Source organism: Lepidochelys olivacea, assembly GCF_965140295.1.
Source record: "Lepidochelys olivacea isolate rLepOli2 genome assembly, chromosome: 2".
Taxonomy (NCBI): Eukaryota; Metazoa; Chordata; order Testudines; family Cheloniidae; genus Lepidochelys; species Lepidochelys olivacea.
The window spans coordinates 108,317,881-108,338,270 of NC_140412.1; the positions used below are offsets into that span (position 1 = coordinate 108,317,881).

The 20,390-nt window shown below is 40.7% G+C and overlaps 1 long non-coding RNA gene across 7 annotated transcripts in view; it reads right to left on the minus strand.

Moving 5' to 3' along the window:
• LOC311516678 overlaps positions 1–20,390 on the minus strand; it is a 330,542-nt gene that overhangs the window by 241,960 nt on the left and 68,192 nt on the right. Inside the window, exon 4 of one of the 7 annotated variants that reach the window (XR_014710483.1) lies at positions 14,978–15,142. The exons of the other annotated variants lie outside the window; for them this stretch is intronic. This is a non-coding gene — a long non-coding RNA (uncharacterized lncRNA). The remainder of the gene's footprint in view (positions 1–14,977; positions 15,143–20,390) is intronic. 7 annotated transcript variants of the gene reach the window in all.

Consider the following 20,390-nt stretch of genomic DNA (forward strand, 5'->3'; position numbering starts at 1 on the left):
GACTCTCAGCATTGAAAGCCATGAGCTTTGAGATGCTGGCTGTGTTTACATTTTTTGAAAAGACTTTATAGGGCTACTTAAAATGTAGGCATTTCCTTCTATATCCCTTCTTCTATTTAAATTCTAAAAACCTTTTACATATTTTACCCTGCCAATATTCTTTAAAAGGAACACTGGCAAAAATTTGACCTTCAGCCCCTATACTATGGACTGCAATTCCTTATGTGCCTGAATTCCACAAAATGCCAGATGCAACCAAGTCTTACCACCTACATGACACATCACATCACAGGAGTTATTAACCTCATTGAGAATGACCTTCAAATTTTTACTACCATTTTTAAAAGAAGTCTTCCACCTTGATACAGGTACAAGTGGGAAAAACATAGGGAAAGAAATATTATTTGCAAGCTTCTAAACAAGTACTGCTAAAAAGGGAAAAAATAAATAAGATGTCAAATACTAATTTTTTTAAACAGATGCAAGTGTCCTTTTGACTTACCACTCATAAAAATAAGACCTCAAGTATCAGTACAGAATACAGAAATAAATCTCGATGAGAAAAATCTGTTTTTATAATCTATGTTATCATTAAGATTAAATGCACTTTAAGTGTGTTTAATATAAAAGTAAGTGACTTGAATTGTAAGTACAAAAGAACATAAAGTGGTTAATAGACTGCAGGCAATTAGTTGTAAGTATATTTGAAGCTAAAATCATGATAAACTTGAATATGGGCCTAGGATTACATTAAAAAAATTTAACTGTTGTTTAAAATGTAGTATTTTGTAGGATGTATCTTACTGATAATGATTTTTATTAATTTTTGAAATTTAAAAGGCCTAGTTTAGATGTTCATCAGAAACATGTATTTCAGGAATTCTTTTCCTAAAATTTTAGGAAGGCAACAATATACACTGATCTATAAGCTGATGTGGAACTTTTATTCTCATTCCATTAAGGACCTTTAAACTGCCAGAGCAGCATAAAGTGTGTTTGATGCAAATGAGACTCAAGCCCTATATTCTTTATAGACATTGTGGGATCTTTTAAAAAAAAAAAAGGTCATAGGATATTATGCACCTTAAACCACCACATTCTCGAGTGTTGCTGATTTCTGCTAGTATAATGAGTATCAACTATTTGTAAAGTTCTTATTTATGAATGTGTTACACTGACGAAGTTCATTTAACAACTGGCAGAATGACCCACATCAGAAAGCCTGACAGAAATTAAAGGCATTCAATTTCCTACACTGATTTGATCCTGTTTTCTACATATGGAAATCAAGTTGGGTTTTATTTCTGCAGTGACATCTGCCATCAGAGCAGAAGTTCTGCAGCAAAAGAATTGCTACTGTGAAATATTTACCCCCTGCCTTTAGCAGAAAGCTTACATATTATTTTCTTTAAAATCAAATCTGTTTTCAAGTGTAGTGTTCCATAAAAAAAGAAAACTTAAAAAAATACCTCATAGTGAATATAACAATCAAACCTTCCCAAATGCAACTATAATTTACCTCGGTCTGATCTTTATTATTTCTTTGATCAACAACCATGTTATTTTTAGTAAGTTACAGGGTTTTTGGAGAGCTGACTTAAGAGTCAGTGCTGCAGTGTGCTGAGCTTTGGGAAGCTGATGTGAGGACATGTAAAACAGTCTCCAGTTACAGTTAGAAGAACCCCAGATCCTCTTGAAATGGAAAATGGGTAACTATTCCCAAAAGAATAATTAACTGTAGTTGATTTTTCCTATATAATCAGAGTACTCAAATGCAAACCAACCAACTTAGCTTGACTAATCCTTGCAGAAAAATTTTGGAAAAGTAAGTAGCAAAGTGACAGCAACAACTGTCAAAGTCTAATACATTTAAAATGTTTCCTAGAATGTCCTGCTTCTGTCAGAATCTGCTTTGGCCAAGGACAGGACTGAGACTCAGGATCACAGTGTGGATAAAAGTAGATTTAAAAAACAAAAACAAAACACAAAACCATTTTGCTTTAAAACTGGATTTTTAAAATTAATCCTATTTAAAAATCAAATTTGACAACCTATATTAATCTATTAAAATAATTTAAATTAAAATAAAAATGTACACAGTACATGTTTGCTGTCAAGTTTTAAAGAAAGTGAAACCACTAAACTGGTAGAGGTCACCGGCTAAGCAACTGGAACTAAGAGTTTGTTGAAGTGCTAAATCAGCTTTCGATAGCAGTAGCCTCTTCTGCAGGTACAGAGAAAAAATATTAATTTCAGTTTATTTAACTAGTTTAGTTCAAGGATTAATTAGTTTATTCAAAGTTAAGAAACCACTTTGGAGTTGAAAGAGAGCTTGTTTGCCTCTTCCGGTCTGTGAATAAAAATGGTGTGTTAAAGGATGAGAAGTACTAGTTCTTAAAAATTTAAAGGACATGGTGACCTAGAAATTATCAGTTCAATTCACTAAATTGTTTAATAAATAAGTTAGTTTATCAAAATATGTTTTGCATATAAAACTATGAGCATAGTGGGTCAGACAAATGGTCCATCTAGCCCAGTACCCTGTCTTCCAACAGTGGCCAGTATCAGAGCTTCACAGGGAAGTGTACAGAACAGAGCCATTGGAGAGATCCACCCGTCTTGCCATCCCAGCTTCTGGCAGTCAAAGGTTTAGGATCACCCCAAGCGTGGGGTTACATCCCTGGCCATCTTGGATTATGTCCATTGATAGTCCTGTCCTCCAAGAAAGCATCTAGTTTTTTTGAACCCAGTTATACTTTTGGCAATCACAACATCCTATGGCAATGAGTTCCATAGGGTAATTGTGTGAAACCTGCTCTAAACCTCTGCCTATTATTTTCGTTGGGTGACCCCTAGGTTTTGTGTTGTGTGAAAGAGTAAACACATTTCTATTCACTTGCTCTACACCATTCAAGATTTTATAGACCTCTATCATATTCCCCTTTAACAGTCTCTTTTCTAAGCTGATCAGCCCTAATCCGTTCAGTCTCTTCTCGTATAGAAGCCAATCCATACACTTGATCATCTTTGTTGCCCTCTGAACCTGTTCCCGTTCCACCATATTCTTGTTGAGATGGGGCTAACAGACCTAGACAGTATTCAAGGTGTGGGTGCACCACGCATTTATGTAGTGGCATTAGGATATTTGCTATTCCTTTCTGAATAGTTTTTACATGAACACCTAAAGTTGTCTGTAGAAGTGCAGTATCAAATGAAAATGATGAACTTTCAGAAATGTATATTAACTTTATGTAATAAAGTGACTAACAGGTGATATACACACAGATCACAAGCTCTGCAGACAGAGCATCCTGGGCAAGCTGCATGAGTGAGTAATCCTGAGAACTGGAAGGAGCTGATGAGGTAATTCCTTGAATGTATAAAAAAAAGTACAGCTTTAAACCATAACCCACACTTTGTCACAAGCTGCAGCTGGAGAGTTTTACTAACCGGAATCTGCAGAACATATGGACTGGAATGTGTTCCAGCATCAAGCAGTTCAAATATGTACATTAAGTCACTCAGCTTTAATACACTATTTACAGTTTGACTTATGAATGCATCATTGTATTTTACATTTCCAAAATGAATGTGTAAAAAAACCCTGGAAGCTTTATTGAGGGCAATTGATGCAAACATCAAAGACACCTAGAGCAAAGAAAAATCCGTGACCATATTAGCTTACAGCTCAAACACAAGGAGGATAGCATCTGTAAGTTCCATTTTATATAAAACAGCTTCAGCAAATTCTTTCCCCTCTCACCCCCATTGTATTTCCTGACTACATCATCATGTAAGGAAGTCTGAGCCTTTGAAGCCTTCACCCAAAACAAACAAAAGCCTTTGTAACTCGAAGTCTTCTGCTTTCTGACCACCCACAGAGAATCTAACAGATACCTTCTTTTAAAGGCCACCCCAGGATGCTACTAGGGGAACGAAAAGATGACAAAGTCCAAATGTAACCATTATATAATATTGGTCTAGTGAAATATAATATTGCCATAATCTAAACAGTATGCTAAGATTTTCATTAATATGTTGAAGGGTCTGGTAGTGTTCATTGATTGAACAGGATAAGAACAAGATTTATTGCAGGGCCAAGTAGAAAACACTTTCAGAAGCAGAAATTTTGTTACTCTGTTTTTGATGCCACTTCCATAAACAGTACTTCCTAGAAAGACAGTGACTACTGGCTGATGTAGCAGCTTTCCAGCCAGCAACTTCCAGGAATTACATAATCAAAGCAACCCAAATACTGTGGTGTATACAGGGACATACAGGTTGATGCCCAAGATATACTGACTGAATGGACTAAGCATTAGGGTGCAAAATACTGAGGCTATGTCTACACTACCATGGTAAGTCGACCTACGCTACACAACTCCAGCTATGTGAATAACTTAGCTGGAGTTGACCTACCTTAGGTCGAGTTACCATGGGGTCTACAGGAGAAAATCTCCCATTGACTTACCTTAGAATACAGGGGTTGACTGGAAAACGATCTGCAGTTGATTTGGTGGGTCTTTACTAGACCTGCTAAATCGACCGCTGGTGGATCGATTTAAGAGCTTCAATCCCAGCTGTAGTGTAGACTTGCCCTTAGAATTCCTGGAACCACAGATTCAATTCTTGGCATGATCAATTCAACTGGTCATTCTTGTGAGGTAGATGAATAGAATATTATTCCATTTCCCCATGCGTGAAACTTTGTCTGTAACGATGTTAGAGGTCCCTAACGTACTTTACTTATCAGGTGTTTGTTTCTTCATCCCTTGCCAAAAATATACTCCCCTTCAACTATACACATCTTCAATCCTGGCAGTCACAGTATTTCAGCGGTACTATCTAGCTTGCAAAGTACTTTGGGATCCTTCAGGATGAAAGTTCTCAGATATAATTTGTTTTGTATTGATACTTAGAAGGGTGTTTAATTCCATTTTACTGACAAATAAGTATTTTATAAAGCACAACTTGAAGCTTGTGAGAAATTCAAAAAAATGTTCACACTTAATTGCCCCTACTTATAATTTATTATAAGATGTTTTTATTGTAATGATTTTAGGGAGTGTAAGAAAATTTAAAAAATAAAAAGAAATTCAAAGACACACAAACATGATAAAAATACCATAAACTTTTAGAATTTAAAATTTAAATATAAATTAAGTTAATTTGGCATTCTTGAAAATAAGAATTAGAGTGTTGTTTGCAGAACAGACATGGTGCTGCTGAGATAATGCTCAGACTACAGTGTGGAAACTAGAGACAGGAAAAAGTGGAGGATGTGCTCTGACTTATGTCCTGCACTCAAAGCCAAGTTCTTAACGGAACTACCCACCATCTCATAGCTAGTGGCAACTTTTACTTTATTCAAGTAAGGTGCCAAAAAGTGTCTGGCACTATACATAAAATAGAAACTTCAATAAATAATCCTATACAGGGTCAAATGGTCCACTGTAGTCTGCAATCTGTGGTACAAATATAAACAAAAATAGGAAGCTAAACCACCATAAAATGACCCAAATAAGGAGGACTTAAGGTCATCAATCTTTTGCTGTCTTGAAACTTTTAGTTAAGGAGCACCATAGCTTCAGGCCTTCTTAGAAGGCTCTCTTTTTCTGACCCTCATATGGATCCAGATTAAATCTCAGGATAACGAGAAATTCTGCTCATGGGACACATGGCAAAAATTCCTGTAAGGCACCCACGTCCTAGATTAAAGGATTTTATATACTACAGCCATGTGCTGTGTTTGTCCTCAACCTGTCACAAGAATAGCAGCCCTTTGAGAAAGGCCACTTGCCAGCACTACATCTTTCAATAAATTCACAGACAAAATTTAAAAGTAGGTGTCTGTTGCTGTGAGGAGCCTGAGCATATCTGTGTCTAGTGTTTAGAAGGTATAATGGCAGAACACAGCCAAAAAGGAGGAATTGTACTGTGTAAACCCACTTAGCAAGCAAGAACAAAAAATATGCTCTAGGACCACTTTCTCCCGAACAGAAGTGATGAAAGATGAAAAATTGGTTGTTGCACTGTGGTTACTGAAATGAAATGTTATTAAATCCATATACCCAAACGATTGCAAGGGTCTATCATTTTTCCCAAAAAACCTCTCCAAACATGTTCCAGTTAGTGAGAATCAAATAGAAAACAATGTCATACAACATAAGTGATGTCAGAAGAGGTGAGAAAATGAACAAAAAAATCACTGGACAGCCAAGAACTGTATAACCCTAAGATAATGGGCACATAACCCTCAATAGCATCCTAGTGTTATTTTTGTTTATGAGAGAACCACCACAAGTGCCTGTTTCACACAAGCTAAATGTGAATGTAAATAGGCTGAATATATAAAATTGCAAATAAGGGGTGTGTACCACAGCCTGTCAACTTTAGCAGTCAGTACCATCACAATCTGTACCTGAAAACCCACTGATGAACAGTTAACAGAACATTTGTCTTGAAGGGCTAGCACACAATAGTGTGGTGTTAACTGGCCTCTAATAAAACATGAGAGATCATGTCCTCCAGGCTCAGTTGAGGCTTCAATGTATATTGTCCATGTGAGCAAACCTCTGTAGGGTACATTTAAACCTCTGGCAAGATGCAAGATACACAGTTAAGGATTTTTGCATCCTGAATTAACACTTCACCCAGCAGGCAGCTCCACATCAGTTATCCATAGGAATGAATCTCAGAAAATATTTTAAAAATTATAAATATTCAAAATGGCTGCAAGCATGCTAATTATTGCAAACAAATTGTAAGCATAATTATACTTTTAAATATTTAAATTTTATGCATTTTAGCCTCATTTGTGAAAAAGGGAATTAATACATTTTTATAAACACATTGTTGCATACTACATTTGTTATCATTTACATTTTTTCTCCAGTATCTAATATGATGTGCATTCACAAAACATCAGGTAAATGCTACCATTCCCCCTGCCCCCTTGCTGCTGTTCTTAGCACCTTGAGAATGGCTCTCACTACAACCAATGTTAGAGACAATTTCCCACCCTCTGCCTCCTTTCTGCTTGGAATTATTCCTAAAGGAAATATCTCAAATAAATATATTTTAAACCTTGAAGGAAACTGCCAACATTTTAAAGAGATACCTATCCTAGAGACAGAGTTTCTCCTTGTTATAACCAGAAACCGATGAAATGCACAGTAGAGGGGAAACTGAAGGCCAAAAATGTCCATTTATCACAGCTGAACCTCAGGTTTGCTTGCCTGTGCAAAGTCAAATCCTAGGCCTAGAACTTCTAACTTTGGCCCCCACCCCTTCTGCATCTCCCCTCCTCGGTGTGGGCAGCTAAGAGAAAATACACAGGCTTACCCAATATATATTCCTTTAAATAAGTCAACTGAATATTACACCTTTCCTTATAATGTCTCATGTTACTGAAAATATTTTATGGTGTTGCTTGAAATTGAATTTTGTTTCTCCTGTTATTGATGCATTCAGTTGCTAGCTCTGGTCTACCCAAGTGGAAAAATTATATTATGCACATCACTTGGGGCGGAGAGGGTGCCAGGGGAGGGGGAGAAGAGAGAGACTGACAACTTCAGTAAGGTTTTGGTAACTCAAAGGGATTCCTCTATTTATAAATTAGTGTAACAAAAATAATTCAATAAAATGTCTTTGTCAGGACATACACTTGGAATTAATATAGTCCAGGGGAAAAAGACACCATAACCCTTGCCCCATTTATAGAGCCATTCTGATAATGGCAGAACACAGCATTTTCTGTTGTACAGAAGATCTGAGAGACTTTCAGAATAAAGCGTTTTCTCAACAAAAGGAATTGGTGTTGGCTTAACCTATTCAAAAGGATCACTGACAATCTTAACGCATTCTTTTCAGTGAAGCCAGTTCTGTGTGCTCCATAGAAGGCACATCAGCATCTTAAACAAGCACCCAGGTTACACACCCTTCCAGCTGCTTGTAAGCAAACAAGAATGAAAACACTTAGACAGAACCTGAAGGCTGAAGCCAGCTGTTATCCTAGAAAAGACATTTGTTTCATAAAACATCCTTTTAAATCAGAATAAAAATAAGCATCTTCACAATTTTAAAGAGTCTTAATTCTTCTCAGGTAACAGAAGCGAGTTAACCTTTCACACTCCAGGCAATTTGGGTGATAGTCATACAATGATAGATTTCATGATTTTAAGGAACGGAAGGAGTGAGAGCAGCAGAATAAGGATAATGGACTTCAAAAAAAAAAAGAAGAAGAAGAACTGGAAGGTAAGGTCCCATTGGAAGAAAACCCAAGGGGAACTAGCTGTTCCTCAAGGAGACAATATTAAAGGCACAACTGCAAACTATCCCGATACTATTCTTCCTCTTTCCTTTGTAAGAGGCCAATATGGCTCCACCAGGAGCTCTTTAATAACATGAAAATCAAACGGGAATTCTACAAATTAGTAAAAATATTGTCAAATGGATGAGGAGTACAAAACAGCACAAGTATGTAGGGACAAAATCGTTTTGTGCCTTCACCTTTCTGAGTTACACCTTTCAAGAGACAAAAGGCAGTAAGATAATGTTCTTAAAATACACTTTCCTTTGTCTTTCTTGCTCCTAGCGTAGGTCCTCTACATAGCACGGAAGGAGAGCTAATAACTGATGACATCAAGAAACCTGAGGTGCTTAATGCCTATTTCTTGTCTACACTAAAAAGTAGAACCAGATACTCAACACAACACCACCCACCAAGGGGGGAAGAAACACTAGGCAAAATAGGGAAAGAATACGTTAAAGAATATTCAGATAAATTAGAGATATTCAATCAGCAGTGCCTGATGAAATTCATCCTAGGGTACTTAAGAAACCAGTTAAAGCAATCTTCGAGCTGTTAGCAATTATGTTTGAGAACTTCTGGAGGACAGGAGAAGTCCCAGAAGACTGGAGAAGGGCAAACATTATACCTAGCTCTAAAAAGGGGAACAAGGAGGATCTGGGGAATTATAGACCAGTCAGCCTAACTTGGATAACTTTGGAAAGATACTGGAGAAATTTATTAAACAATGTGTAAGCCTCTGAAAAACAGGTTTATAAGAAAAAAAGTCATGCCAATCCAACTTCTTTGATAGGATTAGTGATCTGGTGGGGAAGCAGTAGACATGACGTACCTTGGTTTCACTAAGGCTTCTGATGCAGTTCCACATCACATTTTCACAAGCAAACAGGGAAATGTGTTCTATATGAAACTACTAGTAAGTGGGTGCAAAACAGGATGAAAGATCATACTCAAAACATAGTTATCAATGGTTTGCTGTCAAATTGGGAGAGTTTATCTAGTGGGATTGTGCAAGGATCAGTCCTGAGTCCAGTACTACTCAATATTTTCATTAATACTTGGATAATAGAGTAGAAAGTGTGCTTATAAAAAGTGTGCAGGTGACACCAAGTTGAGAGGAGTGGAGTTTCAAGCACTTTGGAGGGCAGGATTAGAATTCAAAATGATCCTGATGAATTGGAGGCTTGGTCTGAAGTCAACAAGATGAAATTCAGTGAAGAGAAGTGCAAAGTACTTCACTTAGGAAAGAAAAATAAAATGCACAACTACGAAGTCGGGAATAACTGTTTAGGTGGAAGTACTGCTGAAAAGGATCTGGGAGTTACAGGAGACCACAAACAGGATATGAGTCGTCAATGTGCTGCAGCTGCAAAAAAGGCTAATAAGATTCTGGGGTGTATTAGTAGGAGTGTTGTATGTAAGACATGGGAGGTAATTGTCCTGCTCTGTTCAGCACTGGGGAGGCTCCAGCTGGAGAACAGTGTCCAATTCTGGGCACCACACTTTAGGAAAGATGCGGACAAATTGGAAAGAGTCCAGAGGAGAGCAACAAAAATGATAAAAGGTTTTAAAAAACTGGGCATGTTTAGTCTAGAGAAAAAAGACAACTGACAGGGGAACCTGATAAGCTGTCATAAAGAGGGTGATGATCAATTGTTCTCCATGTCCACTGAAGTAGGACAAGTAGTAATGGTCTTAATCTGCAGAAAAGGAGATTTCGGTTAGATATTGGGGAAAACTTTCTAAGGTATAGAATAGGAGGTCATGGAGTCCCCATCACTGAAGCTTTTAGAAATGAGCTGGACAAACATCTGTCAGGGATGGCCTAGGTATACTTGGTCCTGCCACAGCGCAGGTAGCTGGACTTGATGACCTCTTGAGGTCCCTTCCAGCACTACATTTCTATTATTCTATTGAGAGAGAAAAAAATCCTCCAGATTTAGAGACTGACAACATAATACAAAGGATTCAGAAAACACCAAACAAAATGAATATGGAAGAAATGCACACCGCTCTTTAAAAGGTGAGTGCTGTGTCTTGGAATTCCTAAAGAAACCTATATGAAAACAGAAGTTGGCTGGACCTTTCTGTTTTGTGGACTGCTTTCTATTTCCTTATGAGATAGAAAGAACAAAATTATCCCATCTTGGATCCACAAATAAGTATTCTATCCACCCATTTTCCCCTCTCCCCATGTTGATTTTTAAAAAAAGACAACCAGAATATCCCAGATTTCTGCTATACCCTTGGAAAAGTCACCGTAAATATTATTTCTAAAACAAATCGGAGGTACTACTGTTGGGATAGGGCCTAAAGATGATATGAATCTAATCAAGATGTGTAAGGGGACTGTTGCCCCCTTACTAACATTCAGTGGGGGTGTTTTGGTTGGCTAGCTCCCAATACTAAAAGGGGAAGGGTCTATGGAAATGAGGACTCTGAGACTGATAGTCCCCAGGAACAATGGGGAGAGGCCAATGCTCCAGGTCAGCCTGAATGACAGGGCGGGCAGGCTAATCAGAGAGTCAGGACACCAGGAAGGTCCCATCCTCCCTGTGAGCTGGAATTGCCTGGGTCAGACAGAGTGGGGCCGAGCTAAGGAGAAAGCAGGGGCGCGAGCTGAGCTGTGCCAGATCCAGAAAGAGCAGACCCTGTCCTGGGAGCAGAGCTGCAGCCCCAAAGCCAGAGGCACAGCCCAGAGAGAGCAGAGCTGCAGCAACCAGAGCCAGAGGGGCCAGAAAAGCAGCCCATGAAGCAGGTCAGTGCTGGGAGCAGAGTCACAGAAGCAGCCTGCAGAACAGACCTGTCCTGGGAGCAAAGCTGCAGCAACCAGAGGCAGAGGGGTCAAAGAAGCAGCCCAGGGAGCTGGAGGCAGAGCAGCAGCAGCGCTGAGACAGAGTGGTGGAGCCGGGTCTGGAGCAGTCTGGAGCTGGGTGCGGTGAGCAGCTAGGGAGAGCGAGGGGGACCCTGGGCAGCAGGCCCAGCACAGGGAGACGCCTCAGCCAAGGGGCTCTGCAGGCCAGGCTTGGATCATAACCCTGACAGGGCAGGGACAATGCTGGGAAGAAGGGTCCTACCACTTAGAGCCTGAGGCCACCAACTCACAGCATCCCTGCAGCACAGTCAGGGCCTGAGAAGAAGGCCTGGGACCTACAAGGAACAGACTGAACTGCCCTGATGTTCCAGAGACACTGTTTGTGATGCTCCCTGCCACAGAGTGGGTTGATGTGTTTCCTTTAACCTTTCCCATTTTTCCTTATTCTTTTTAAGATTGTTGATTAAGTAACTTGCATTTGCTTTAAATTGTATGTAATGGTCAGTGGGTCAGAGAAGTGCCCAGTGCAGAGAGAGTACCCCGGAGTGGGGACACCCTAGCCCCTGTCCTAGGTGACCACAGCAGGGTTGGGGGTCGAGCCCCCCAGGAATCCTGGGCCCAGCCTTTGGGGGTTTGGAGGACTCTGCCAGACAGGAGAGTGGAAGGGGAGTCCTCAAGGGTAGGGAGGCCACTGGGTAAAGGAAGTGGGAGTGAGGCCTCAGATCCTTTCGCTAGCCCACTTCACTGGGCTAGTGCAGAAGCCAGGAAAATTCCCCACAATAGCAGGACTATTTCCCCCCCCCCCCCGCTTATATACACAAGACCTGTTGTAGGAGTGATTACATTAATATACATGTATTAGTGTAGGACAAATACTAAAATATTTTCAAACTGGGAACTTTATTCATGGTCAATTTACCTTTTTAAAATTTGTATTACAGTCAGTTGCCTTGTGTCAGAGGTTCTTAAACTTTTCATAGTGAGGGCCTCATCTTTAATACCATGTCTTGTGGACCACCACTCCACCCCATCACGATTGCCTGGATCACTCCCTGCTCCCATTCACAAACACATAATAGCTCTAACAAATATAGCACTGGCTTACTTGGAAGAGTAACATTAGAAAAGTAATGGTGTTTTCGCTTCTTTTAATGCAATTTATTGGCTGGAAACAAGAATGATGGTCTCCACTATGTGGCCAGCCAACTCACCACAGACCACAAGTGATCCATGGATCACAGTTTGGGAATGTCTGATCCAGATCATTAGACATAGCTGCTCATAACTCTCAGTTACAAACACCATTTAATGATGCTGTGCAACAGTAAGTAAAAATATCCTTTCTAATTAAAGCTACATTTGCGCTTGAGTTAAACACTGGAATTTAATAAATCTTGCATGAGATGATCCTAAAGAAAAAACACACTAAATATTTATTTTAATTTAAATGCTGTGAGACTCAAATGTTGGTAGCTCTAAGTCTCTCTAGTTGTTATTCCAGTCTCATAGTTGGGTCAGGGTTCAGTGATCTTCTCCTTTCTCTCAGACTAAATTGCATAAAAATGCAATGAGTTTAGCAGACTGATTCTTCTACAGAGCCAGATCATAACTGGGGATGCAGCCAGACTCCTTTTTCCTCTCCCACATTTAGTCATTTGGTCCGTGAGAACAGTGTGGGCTTGCCTGACTTTACACTACCCCACTCCCAATTCACCATGAAATCATTGTGGAAAGGGCCTCTTTCTAAAGTGGGCACCCCTGCCCCCTCTTTCCTCTTAACAGCAGAGTTATATGTTGTAAAGTATGTAACCCTTTAGATAAATAATGAGAAGAGAGCACCGATTCTCTCTGGACGCAGTCCATTTTAAAGCTATGAGAACTTGGATTTCTTTCAGTTTCTGAAAGAATGAAATGCGAGGAGGGAAGGGGCAGTTCTCACACACACACACCCATCCACCCACCCCCTCTCTGGGGAAAGAAAATTATGGAGACATTTATGATGCATATTTGAGCAAAATTTTCAAAATGCCTTCATGCTACCCAGATTTGTGCATTCATATTTGTACCCCCAAGTTACTGCTCCTACAGATATTTGAATGCTTGATTTTGGGCACTTGTGACTACACAATTTGTATCTACAAATCCACATTCTCTGCAAGCAAAGACTAGTCACACAAGAACATGAAGCAAATCTGAGCACATGAGAATAGATACGGCTTTTGAAAATTTGGCCTTATAGGTGTAAGTTTCCCCAGTATATTATTTTTATGATTAGCAACCTACTATGGGTGACCAAGAGCTGAATTCTGTATCAGACATATGCCTGATTGCCACTGGTTTCAGTGGGCAGAGCTTAGCCAGAAAAATAAAAATATCAATTACCCATCAGAAAAAGCTAATATTTGGAAAAAAACACTAACTATTGATAGAAGTTAGTGAAACTAGATCTGCTCAGACAAAAAGATGGGACGACAGGGAAGATTTGCACTTTGGGCAATAACAGTGGAGCAAATCCTTCTTCTCACCTTCCACACCAACTGCAAGTAGTCAGGCAGATTGAAGACAAAAATCATCTTTCCCCGCCCTCACTTTCCTCCTCCCCATAGCAACTTAGGACTGCAGAAAGGCAATGGAGCTACTCCATAGCCACAGAACAGCATAGAATGAATTAATCCTCAGCATTTTGGTCATCTTCTTAAAATGAAGAGTTGGAAAAATTCCTCTAAAACTTTTTGTATTCCTGTCCCTTTCCATGCCAGTTGTTAGACCAGTTATCTCAAGTACCCACTCTATTGCCTCCTACCTCTGCACCATATTATGATTGTCAATGTTTTTCCACTAATTATAAACAGGTTTTTACTTTGCACATGATATATATCTACATGTAGGCCCAGTTAATACAAATAATTTAGATATGACTGATGTATAGTAATTAGTGCTGAAATACTATAATTTGCTTTAGTGCTTATATTTTAGAGCAACTTTTGCCTTCTCAAATAATGGCAAGTACCAAATCACAAGAAAAAAAAAGGGTGATGTCATGTTGGGTAAGACTTCATTATGTTGTGCTGAACACTGTCAGTCCAACAGACATAGTAGGACATGATCTGATATATAAAGTCAAACTATTTTGGAAATGGGGGAGGGGAGAGTGCACCCAGTAATTTGTCACATACAAAATTCAGAATGAGGTAATCTACTACTCGTCTGACAGACTTCAATAGCTCATAGAACTGCTTACTGTAATATTTCTGATCAGGTTATAGATACCACTTTCACAATGGGCTGACTACTCCCCTGACCACCACAGTTCACTATATCTTTGCCACTTATTTCCAGTGGAGCATGGAACCTAGAAAAGTAAAGCTGGGGAAAAAAAATCTGTCCATAAATGCAAATCCTAACCTTATTCTTCACAAAATGCTATAAAACAATAGAAATAAAAGTGTGCTAGCAGTCTTTTTGGCCAATTGTTTCTTCTACTGATCTAGTGAATTTGATTATTGCTGCAATATCCGAAGGTATTACTGTGTACTTCACTTCTATTGTTATGTGCCCCAAACAAAACTGATGGTTCTGATTTGTTTGAATGACGCAAGTTCTAGCTGGTAGCATATTCATTTCAGTTTTCCCCCCACCTTCAGAAAATCCAGTTTTGTATATATTTTATTTATTACTTACTTATTCTTACTAAAGATGGCAGCATGCTGATTTGCCTGCTTCGTGCTTTAAAAAACGTTTAGTCTCATGATGTAGGGATGAAATGGGAGAGGGGCAATTAAAATTACACAAACCTGCTGTTGAACTGGCATACAAGTTTGAAAGTTTAGGAAGATCGTCAAACCACTCACCTAATCTTTATTCAAGGCAACCTGATGCAGACAGTGTGACAAGTCTGAACACTAACTGGTGGGAGTTAATATAGGATACCCCAGTTTTGGAAGGGATAACAACTTGCCTATATCAATAAACAAACAGATGTAAATGTCCTCCTTATTTGATCAGTTTGACAGGCCCTGAAATAAAAGGACAGATTATTCCATCAATAATGCAAAACTACTTGAAACATTTCAAATATATATCTGTCTCAACCAGGCCCACCCAACAGATACACAATACCCTAGCTCGAAGCGTAAATACAAGACTCTTGCAAGTCCCTGTCTCATCTGGTTAATGGATTTTTTGTAATGCTTTAAATTAATAGAATACAAAAGTGGGATTAATTAGGGTCTAACATTGCTGTGGGTTAGTGGGTTATATAGACCTGCAGTCAAAGTATACCTCATTTTAAGGGATTTCAATTTGATCTACTGGGATTGAGATTTGATATAATTTGGGATTTTAAATACTGTACTATTTGGCAATCAGTTAATCAAAGACACTTGAGAATATTCATTTATACTGCTATATTACTTCAATGTACAAAAATGTTCCTCCTGTGGCCTCAAGGCACATACATAAAAAAACACACACATCTATACATCAATTGAATCAATGTAACTGGTATTCCCAGCCACGCAAAACCACAGTCACATTCCCACCCCTCAAAGCTCCCTGCACAGGAAATGGGCTTTGCAACAGCCTAAAGTAGTTGACTTCCATGGCATATCTCCAACAAAGGAGAAAGAATTCCAGAGTAGCAGTTTCTGCACAGAAAATGTTCTTTCCCCCACCGTGTCCCAAATGAGTGGCTAAAATACAAAAAAAGGGTCTGAGGTAGACAGAACCCAAGCTTCTACAGATTTTAAAAATACCTTTAATTGCACCCCAGAAAAAAAACTGGGAGCCTGGGAAGAAAAACTAATATTTGACTATAAAACACGTGCAAGTAGACAGAAAATTCTGCACTAGCTGAAGTTTGAGGGATCTTCACAGGTAGCCCCAGCTATAGTGCGCTGAAATTATATAGAAAAAAGCATGGAGGCCTGCATATAAGCAAAAAGGTTGCAACCTCCTTGCCAAGCAATGTTTGAAAAAAGCATTCTCAGCCACCAGATCATCAAGATGTGGCAGAGGAACTACTAGGACTCCTAGATTGCAAACTTCGGTAGCAGGTGATAGTCATTCCCTCCTGGTCAGTGACAGCTATCACCAGAGCTATCTCCTTGGGTTATTCCCGCATCAGACAACCAGCATCACCTTTGGTCCGATCCAGAAAGGGATTCAGCCAGCTGATTCTAATCCAACCCCAGTCTCATCCAGGCAGCAGGAAAGTTGAACAGCTGCATCACCAACATAGTTACGTTGAGGCAATTGCAATGCTAGTACTCCTACCAGTTTCACACACATTGACCTGTACTGGTTTGTCTACTGACCACTTCAAAGTTAAAAAGTGTTGGTTTTGATCAATAAAGTCCTAAGTGACTTGGGACCTTGTTACCTAGGACACCACCGCTTATCACCATTACTCCTAAGGAAACTCTGCACAAAACAGAATTTGTGCAGAATTTCCTTCCCTCACCCCACCACCACAGAAAAGGGCTGCAGAGCTGCTGGTTTTCACTAAGGGCCGCTGGACCTGGCAGAGCCCATCTCCTAAATAGAAGACACTGCAGCAGGGAGGGGGGAAGGGAGCTAGAGGGTTCCCAGCAGTGGCAGTTCTCAACATGCCCTGAAGGAAGGAGGTGGCATTCAAGAAACTCCATTCAAGTCTGGGACCCAGCATCAGGCTGTTTTTCCCTCTGGATCCCTGGGCTCTGGGGAGGGAGGGGTCAGAGAAACAGGAACTGGGTTGTCATAGGGATTTCTTTAACTCTATCTCTGAGGGATTTTTGTGTGTCTGTATTTTTACATACTTGCTGACAGGTATTTTGAAATAAATTACTAAAATAATTGAAACTGGCATGGCTATATATTGTGTTATTTTGACAAATAAAATATGAAATTAAAATATTGTGTGCAGAATTCCCCCTGGAGTACACCATGTTATATTGTCAGTGTCACAATCAGCAGAAGTGATCAAACTGGAACAGCCTCAGAGTAGATGGCTGATGTTTGGAAGAGGTGTTGGTAGGGCCTTTTCCATATGAGGGCATTTGATTCTGAAGCTGTTTTCCTGCCTCAGTCCAGTAGAGCCTGGATGTGTTAACCTTCCAAGCACATCTTCTCTTCATTCCCAGGTTTTTGATTGGAGCTCTGATTGAAAGATAATGGGATTATAATTATTCTTTTCTTGTGCAACTGTTAATTGGAAATTCTGGATGCACAATTTGTTTATGTGTTTAATGGCAGCTTGGAATTATTCTTAGTTTTGTTTAGTGTATTGCACAGCACCTAGAACGAGTGATAGGTACTTTTTGGATCCAGAAAAACAAATTTAAATTAAAATAAATGAAACTGAGCAGGAAGGATGGCAAAATAGAGCCCTGCAACACTGCACACAAAAACCTTAAGTTAATTTTTCCCTCGAGATCAAACATAACGTCAGCCTCTCTGCTATGGTCAACAGTTGCTTGTTGGCCAGTGCTAGAAGCAATCACTCAACTAATAAGACTTGCACACACAGGCGCTGACTTTCTAATGTGCTGGGGGGTGCTCGACTCCTATCTCTGCCCCAGGCCCTGCCCCCACTCTAGTCCTTCCTCCAAGTCCTCACCCTGCCCTACCCTCACCCCCCCTTTTTGCGCCCCATTCCACCCTCTCCCCTGAGCACACTGCATTCTCGCTCCTCCCCCCAAAGCTCCTGCATGCCGTGAAACAGCTGATCATGGCAGGTGGGAAGCACTAAGGGGGGGCTGATAGAAGGGCACCCACCATTTTTTCCCCGTGGGTGCTTCAGCCCCGGAGCACCCATGGAGTCTCCACCATACCCAGGACTAAAATCAGATTGAGAGGGGTTAAAGAAATCTGGGGACTCCAGATTTGTGTGTTGAAAATACTGAAGTAGGACTAAAACAAAAACAGATGGCAGTACACTGCCAGATCCAAGTAATTCTAACCTATTGCAACAACAATTTAAAAAAGAATATTTGCTGTTTCTTTATAGCAGTTCTCAGCCCCTAAATGTCAAGAGCACAGCAATCTCAAGGCATGAGACAAGAAATACATTTAGTGGGCACAGACTTTCCATAAATCCCATGGATTTGGGAGCTCACTACCTGTCCTCTCCAAGCAGCAAAGTGAAATTTACTAAAAGTCTTAATCCCTGGAGTGCTGAGACAGCACTTCAGAGCTCCAAATTTTCATATATTTCACTTGACTGCCAGCACACTGAACTCAGAGACGCACAGCAGGGGAGGGCAACACAAGAGCAAAGGGTGGGGGGAGGGATAATGTCTACATAAGGGCTGCAGTGAAGGTGAGTGTAGAAAGACAAGACAGATTAGTAGCAGAGGGGGAAAAGAAATAGTGTGGGAGGTAAGAAGAAAGAATATAAGAATACTCCTGAGAGCATTCTATGCCAAAAAATTAAAAATTCTGCATCAAAATAAAAATTCTGTGTAGAAGATATAAAAGATCTGCAAAATTCTGCAAATTTTATTTGCCAAATAAAAGTGGAGGCTACAGCATGATGTTGGGGAGCACAGGCCACTGGCTGCACAGAGGTCAGAGATCACTGTGCAGCTCCTGCCCCGGGACACGGACTCAGTGGTGAGTCTGTACCCAACTCTTACACACCTCAAGGACTGGGCCTGCCCCAGAAACACCGCAGAGCCCTGCCCCTTTGTGCCAGGTACACCAGGTGTGGGCAGGCAGGCTCAGCAAGGCAAGACCCAAGTGCGGAGGGACTTAGTGGCTTGAGAGGGTTCTATGTGGGGCAATCTGAGTGTGGGTGGTTCAGTTGGGGGAGTCTGAGTGCGGGGGGTGAAGATCTGGATGCACAGAGGCTTGTTGGGGGTTCTTGGTACAATGGCAATGGGACTCTGCAGGAAGGTCCTTGTGAAGGTGGTTAGGGCTCAGCAAGGGGGGGGTGGTCCAGGGTGTGGGAGGGTACAGATTCTGGGGGCGTGGGGCTCAGTGGGGTGGGGATCCAGGTGCAGCTATTTGGGGCTCAGTAGGCTGGGGATCTAGGTGCAGGTGGCTCGTCCAGGCAAAGGGGGAGTGGGGCTCAGCAGGAGGGTTTGAGTAAGAGGGGGTCTGGGAGCATGGGGTTTGGGTGAATGGGGGAGCAGTTCCCTGTACAGTGATCCCTTCCCCTGTGGCTGAGGAGCAATGGGTGCAGGAAGTGCAGGGAGGGGGGAAGTTTGCAGAGCTTCCTACAGCTGGGTCTGACCCCGCCCTGGATGCCATGTGGGCAAGAGGAAGTCCTGTCCTCCCCAGTCCAGCTGGGATTAGCAGCTGAGCCCAGCACAATGTAGGAGCCACCAGCAGGGTTTTCCCCAATCCCGTCCCCTACCCCACAGTGATTTACCTCTCTGCCTGCTGCCCTGGGCACCAGAAACATACTGCTGGGGAGGGTCGCATGACTGCTTGCAGCTTCCCTTTGCTTCCCTGTCAGAAAGTCATTTTTCTGCAGGGAAACAAAGAAATCAGCAAGGAAAATGAATGCTGCACATACACAGTGGTGCAGAATTCCCCCAGGAGTAATAAGAATCAAGTTAGAGCATCTGATCACTTACCTGGAAGTCAAGCAGATTCTTGCTTCTCCCTTCCCCCCCCACCCACTCCCTTTTCAACACATTGCTTTTTCTGGGTTGCTATTTTTAATCATCTTCCTCTTTTGCTTTCTCCCTGTATTTATTTACTGAGGATGGTGATAAGAGCCCTTAAACTTTGTTGGTTCAGATGGTTTCAAGTGAACATTTTATTTAGTTTTGAATCACTTGGGTTTGCAGCCCTTCCCCTTGTGTTTTGGTTCAAAGAACCCCCCAAGAAAAAAAACAAACAAAACAAAACACAAATCTGTCCTTTAACATGGTTTCAAAGTTATATATCAACTGTGGGCCATACAAAAGTTCACAAAACCTTTACTGAACATTTTGAGTAATCTGCACTGAATATGAAGATTATAATGGAACCTGAAACTAGGTGAATTTTGACTGCTTTTTTGAACTGTTGGGACATTTTGCACATCATTAATATTGATTGGCTTTTCTCTTTGTTGTGAGAATCTCACAAACACTCATGAATGTGTCTTCACTGTATCTTTGCGGGGTGTGAAAGGATCATCATCATAAAAATGAACTAAGCACCAGAGAGATTAGGCGACCTGCCCAGGGTCATGCAGGAAGTCTGACACAGAGCTGAGAAATTAAATGAAATCTCCTGAGGTCCCAGTCCAGGGCCTTAGTCACTAGTCCAACATCCTTCCCTTAGTAATAACTC